Source organism: Bidens hawaiensis, unplaced genomic scaffold (genome assembly GCF_021521415.1).
Source record: "Bidens hawaiensis isolate Kalapana, Puna unplaced genomic scaffold, B.hawaiensis_p1.1 tig00014159_1, whole genome shotgun sequence".
NCBI classification, from domain to species: Eukaryota; Viridiplantae; Streptophyta; class Magnoliopsida; order Asterales; family Asteraceae; genus Bidens; species Bidens hawaiensis.
The window spans coordinates 28,842-35,382 of NW_027492219.1; the positions used below are offsets into that span (position 1 = coordinate 28,842).

A 6,541-nucleotide genomic window follows, 5' to 3' on the forward strand; every position below is an offset into this window, starting at 1 on the left:
AATGAACCGATTAACCAACCACCAACCAAGCCAGCCTCATTTTAATAACAATTGGCATTATAAAAGCCTACCCATCAATATTTAACAACCCAAGTTGATGGGGTTTGAAATCTCATCTTTTTCCTCATTAATTTCAATTAATCGATTTTTACGCGCTCTTATAAACCGATTAAGGAATCACCAACCAAACAAGCCCTTATAACCAAACAAAATATATTTCCTACTGATCATACATTAACATGAGACACCTAAAACTTATAGGGTTGACCAATCCTTCATATAATACCCGAATGACAACAATTAACGATTTCAACATTCAAGAACCCTAGAAATCGGTTTTCATCAATTGACCTATCAAAAAAACTCCAATGGTCATGAAATTTTAGTATGATATATTAGACATAACTGGGAATCTTTTGACACCAAAAACTCCAACTTTTGACCTAGGGAAGCATGCCAAACAAATTTAATCCAATCTATCCCTAGTTCAAGAAACGAGTTAATTAACCATGTTAACGGCCTAGATTATGAAATTAAAGATCATGGGAGTGTAGCACACACCTTGAATGACCTCTAGTAGCTTAGAATTGATTTAAATAGATCAAAATCAAAGGGTTTCGGGCCATTGAATCATGCGGTTAGATTAGGGTTAGGGGGAAGAGTTTTGGTTAATATTATTATCAATTTTCACTTTAAGCCGTTGCACTTTGTAATTTGATCCTTCTTGCTTCCTAACTAAATAAAATACTTCTTTGGACATGCCCATAGGTTCACGAGCCCTTAAGCGAATACCGAGAAATTAATTTACAAACTTTAAACTTGCGTCATTCGGTTTTACGACAATTTTTGGGATGTTACAAGTCTACACCCTTACATTGGTATTCGTCCCCGAATCCCGCTGATTCGAAAATAAGTAAGGTTGGTGTCTCATCACCTCTTCCTCCGACTCCCGAGAATCCACGGAACACCCCCTATCATTAGATGTCTCGACCTTCGGCTTCCTTTTAGTCAAAGCGGGATTACCCCTTCAAACCAATCACCATCAATGGCCAAGACTAGCATTCCCCGTTCATAAAAGATGCCCGCTAACGGCAGTACTGAGTGGTAAGTGCTTATATTTGTAGCTCACAACCCCACGAGCACCCACCGCTAAAACTTTAACATGCCCCTTAATTCTCTCATTCTCGGGGGTAACCAAGTTAAAACATAAACGGGCCACAGGAATATACTTTAGTTGGGTATTCCCAATGAGACAAATCACCGCCTCCAACGGCACGAACCCCTCCACAAACTTGTCCAAATCTTGGGTGTACTAATTTGCTCAATAACCAATTTCCTCATTTCCTCCCAAGTTATTCTCTTATCATCCGTATTTCCTATATATTGACTTGTCCAAATCATGGGCAATACTAATTTGCTCAATAATCAATCTCCTCATTTCCTCCCTAGTCATTCTCTTATCATCCATATTTCCTATAGTTTGAACTAGCTTATCCCACCAACACAATTCTTCCGAATGAAACAACGTTGTTGCATACCTCCCCATACCATCCTCCCATCCCCGACTATTATCCTTTAAAATAATTTTCCTACTGATAATACACTAACATGAGACCCCTCAAACTGATCGGGTTGACCAATCCTTCATATAATACCTGAACAACAACAATTAACGATTTCAACATTCAAGAACCCTAGAAATTGGTTTTTATCAATTGACCTATCAAAAAAATACCAATGGTCATGAAATTTTAGTATGATATATTAGAAATACTTGGGAATCTTTTGACACCAAAAACTCAAAATTTTGACTTCGGGAATCATGCCAAACAAATTTAACACGAATCTATCCATAGTTCAAGAAACGGCTTAATTGACCATGTTAATGACCTGGATTATGAAATTAAAGATCATGGGAGTGTAGTACAAACCTTGAACGACCTCCAACAGATTGGAAATTAATAAACTCGATCAAAATCAAAGGTTTTGGAGCCATGGAATCATGCGGCCAGATTAGGGTTAGGGGGAAGAGTTTTTGTTAATATTATTTGGACATGCCCATAGGTTCCCGAGCCCTTAAGCGAATCCCGAGAAATTAATTTACAAACTTTACACTTTCGTCATTCAGTTTTACGAGAATTTTTGGGATTTTACAAGTCTACCCCACTACATTGGGATTCGTCCCCGAATCCCGCTTATTCGGAAACAAGTGCAGTTAAAGTCTCATCACCTCGTCATCCAACTCCCAAGAATCCAAGGAACACTCCCTATCATCAGATGTCTCGACCTTCGGCTTCCTTTTAGTCAAAGCGGGATTACCCCTTCAAATGGATCACCATCAATGCTAAGACTAAAATCATTCCTCGTTCATAAAAGATGCCCGCTTATGTCACTACCGAGTGGTAAGTGATCATATTTGTAGCTCACAACCCCACAAGAACCCACTGCTAAAACTTTAACATACCTCTTAATTCTCTCATTCCCGGGGGTAACCAAGTTAAAACATAAACGGGCCACACGAATATACTTTAGTTGGATATTCCCAATGTGACAAATCACCCGCCTCCAACGACACGAACCCCTCCACAAGCTTGTCCAAATCATGGGTGATACTAATTTTCTCAATAACCAATTTCCTCATTTCCTCCCAAGTCATTCTCTTATCATCCATATTTCCTATAGTTTGAACTAGCTTATCCCACCAACACAATTCTTCCGAATGAAACAACGTTGTTGCATACCTCCCCATACCATCCTCCCATCCCCGACTATTATCCTTTAAACATTTTCCGTTTAGCGCTCCCACTGATAAGCCAACAAAGCCAACTTTCTCTATTTTTGCGTGTCATCCTTGCGCAGGGACCATGCTAATCTCCTCTTTATCGTTCCAACTTTCTCGTAAAGAAAAGGGTCACACATCTTAAAATCACCATAGGGTATCTACGAGCATCAATCTTGCCAACATAACCTCTATCCTCAACATGACCAGATAAGGTCACCCAAGACTCGTCTTGAGCCCCCTTCATCCTCCGACCACCCTCAGCCCCTTTAATCTTGTCATAGCACCAATACCTTCAGAGCCTCAGCAATCATTTTAGGCATATTATTAAGCACAACACTAAAAGCTTCATCCACAACGGCTTACACAAAAAGGAACTCAACTCTCCATGATTATCATTATCTAACACTGGCGAACCTCCCTGACAACTCTAGTCCGTTATGGTAAACCACCACCACGGCTCCCGATATGACCTCCTCTAAATAAACTCTCATTAGTCATACCTTAATCCTTCGAAGATAGAATCTTCATGTAATCAACCACAAGTCATGTTCAGCACATGGAAAGTAAAAGTAAACCACTAATAACGTTGATCAAGTGTTATTATTTGCTTAATTTACCTACCCGTTCTAAATACTTCTTGTTTATGACTACATTAATAATCTATCCAACACATCGACAATTAAGAAAGAAACATCTTAACATACATCGATATGTAACGGTTACCTCTTGGAGTGCAGCTACCAGCGGTTGGCAATTTTAGCCCCTCTCGTAATTGTTCAAGTCCAAGAACCGAAGGATGCCCCGATCTCTCGAATGTTGGCTCTGATACCAACTTTAAGACCCCGAAATCCGGGTGTCAGTTGGTAATCATTCCAAATAAATTCAAATATAAAGGTTAAACCGGTTTCATATAATTCAAAAATTCAATACATAGTATTCTTGCAGCAGAAAATTTACAAAACATCCAAATATTATCCATAGGACATAAAAATGTAAGTTAAAAGTTTTATTAAATACTAATAGGATAAGAAGCATCGACTAGAACTGCCTCGGGACCTCGGGTAGTCTTGAGCACCTCCAAGCAGTAATCTCATCCACGTTCAACCTGAAAATCATTCTAACATACACGTAAAGTCCGTTTGAGCTGAGTGAGTTCATGTTTTTATCATAAAAATATGTTAAAGACCGGCCAAGGTATTTAACATACGTCTTCCATAAAAATAAAATACGTAATAACATCAACAAATAAATAAATAAACTTTCCCCAGTCAAGCACGTAATATGGGCCACATCATCTCAAGTCCAAAACACAAAGTTAAGGACTCGAATAAACTTCACCCCAAGGACAGATAAACTGTTAGGGGATTTTTAAACATCCATTCACCCCAAGGACAGTCTTCCTGTCCCGGGATTCCTTACCTTTACCCCCAATAGGAAAATCAATGAATTTTTCTTCTCTTCGACCCGGTAATGGCTTAACAAAAAAACATTTATGTGGTAGCCACACACGCACATACAAGTAAAACAATCATAAATAATGCAAATTTCCAAGCATAGATAGTAAAAATAACATAAACTATGCAATATCATCCAAATGCTTCAAAAGGGTAAAATCGTCATAAAACGTGTATGCTAGCCCAAAGCGTAAAATATTTAAAAAGGGGCATCATGAAACTCACCTGATAAGAATCACATAAACATTACAACTGGATCCTCTAGCTAGTCACTCACAATCCACAAGCCTATCAAGCTAAAGCACACAACAATCACTAACTAGACCGCAAACACTCGCTCACATTACGAGATATCCTAACGAGATTGGATTGACCCATAGCCACACCCAACATTCATATTCATCTACATCAGCCCCCCAAATTCCTTGAATTACCCAAAAATCCCTTTTCAATAAATCACCACCAACGGTTCCCATACTATGCCCGTCTTATGTTACTTGTGTCGAATTCGTGTGTTAACGAACCGATTAACCAACCACCAACCAAACCAGCCCCATTTTGATAAAAATTGGCATTATAACAGCCTACTCATCAGTATTTAACCACCCAAGTTGATGGTGTTTGAAATCTCATCTTTTTCCTCATTAATATACAATTAATCGATTTTTACGCGCTCTTACAAACTGATTAAGGAATCACAAACCAAACCAGCCCTTATAACCAAAAAAATAATTTTCCTACTGATAATACACTAACATGAGACCCCTCAAACTGATCGGGTTGATCAATCCTTCATATAATACCAGAATGACAACAATTAACGATTTCAACATTCAAGAACCCAAGAAATCGGTTTTTGTCAATTGACCTATGAAAACAACTCCAATGGTCATGAAATTTTGGTATGATATATTAGACATACCTGGGAATCTTTTGACACCAAAAACTCTGAATATGTCCCTAGTTCAAGAAACGGCTTAATTGACCATCTTAACAACCTTGATTATGAAATTAAAGATCATGGGAGTGTAGTACACACCTTGAACGACCTCCAGCAGCTTGGAATTGAATTAACTCGATCAAAATTAAATGGTTTGGGGCCATGGAATTATGCGGCCAGATTAGGGTTAGGCGGAAGAGTTTTGGTTAATATTATTCATCAATTTTCACTTTAAGCCCTTGCATTTTGTAATTTGATCCTTCTTGCTTCCTAACTAAATAAAATATTTCTTTGGACATTCCTATTGTTTCCCGAGCTCTCAAGCGATTCTCGGGAAATTAATTTACAAACTTTACACTTGCGTCATTAGGTTTTACGAGAGTTTTTGGGATGTTACAGAGTTTCCATCAGGTCATTCCAAGAAAACTGTTGAGCTACCAATCCACGCTCACTCTCATTTGAACCAGCTGCATTTTCTCATCTTGCATTACTCACGGGAGCCAATGCCCTTTCTCTGTTTCCCTCCTTGGTTGTATTCGTGCATTGACGAGCGAAGTTACTCGGCTCATGACAATTATAGCACCATAGAGTATCTTTGTTAAATCCCACCTTCTGGTTAGCTGGCACATTCCAGTTATTTCTACATGTTCTCTTGGTAAACTTCTTCACTCTAAACACTGGCATGGCTATTTTCCAAGAGATATCCATTTCCTCCACATCATCAGGATGGATTTGATCCAGCTCAACAGTTACAACTGGTTGAACCAGATCTTCAACAAGAAAGGCATTGTAGCAGTTCATGAAACCTGCCATAAATGTAATGTTTTCTTAAGTCTCCTTTGAAATAGTAAGAATCTGAGTGGGAGACTGATGGGAGGATGCAGTAGTTGATTGACACTTGGTTGCAGGAGTAGGTTGTTAAAAGAACACATGAGTAGGATGTGGTGGTGGCTGAGTGAATTGAGTTTGAGCAGACTTGAACATTGAGAAATTGTTCTGAGACTGCTGTGGCTGAGCATATTGACCCTGAGAGGATTTGAACAGATTTTGTTTTGGGAGATGAGAGCATCATTAGAAGCAACACTGTAGCCGGCTGTTGAGTCAAGATTTGACCCAAAACTGACCAGATTGAAGATTGTAATCTTCTCAACCTCCTCAGAAATGACTAAGTATGGAACCGGGCACACCTTAGACTTCCGAGCAAGCTTTTACTTAGCCGGACATGATATCTTGCCTTCCGGGCAAGGTTATCTTCTAGAAGTCTTCTTTAGTGGATATCCGGGCAGAGTCCACTCTTTTGTGTAAAGCCGGGCAAGGTTCATTATATCAAGCAGGTTTGTTCTTCATAGCCGAGTAAGGTTTACT

The 6,541-nt window shown here is 39.0% G+C and overlaps 1 non-coding gene across 1 annotated transcript; it reads right to left on the bottom strand.

Annotated features, from left to right (window-relative positions):
• Positions 1-2,815: 2,815 nt before the first annotated feature.
• On the bottom strand, positions 2,816-2,921 carry LOC143546027 (U6 spliceosomal RNA). The gene has a single exon (XR_013137541.1). It is a non-coding gene; the product is annotated as a U6 spliceosomal RNA (small nuclear RNA).
• Between the last annotated feature and the right edge of the window lie 3,620 nt (positions 2,922-6,541).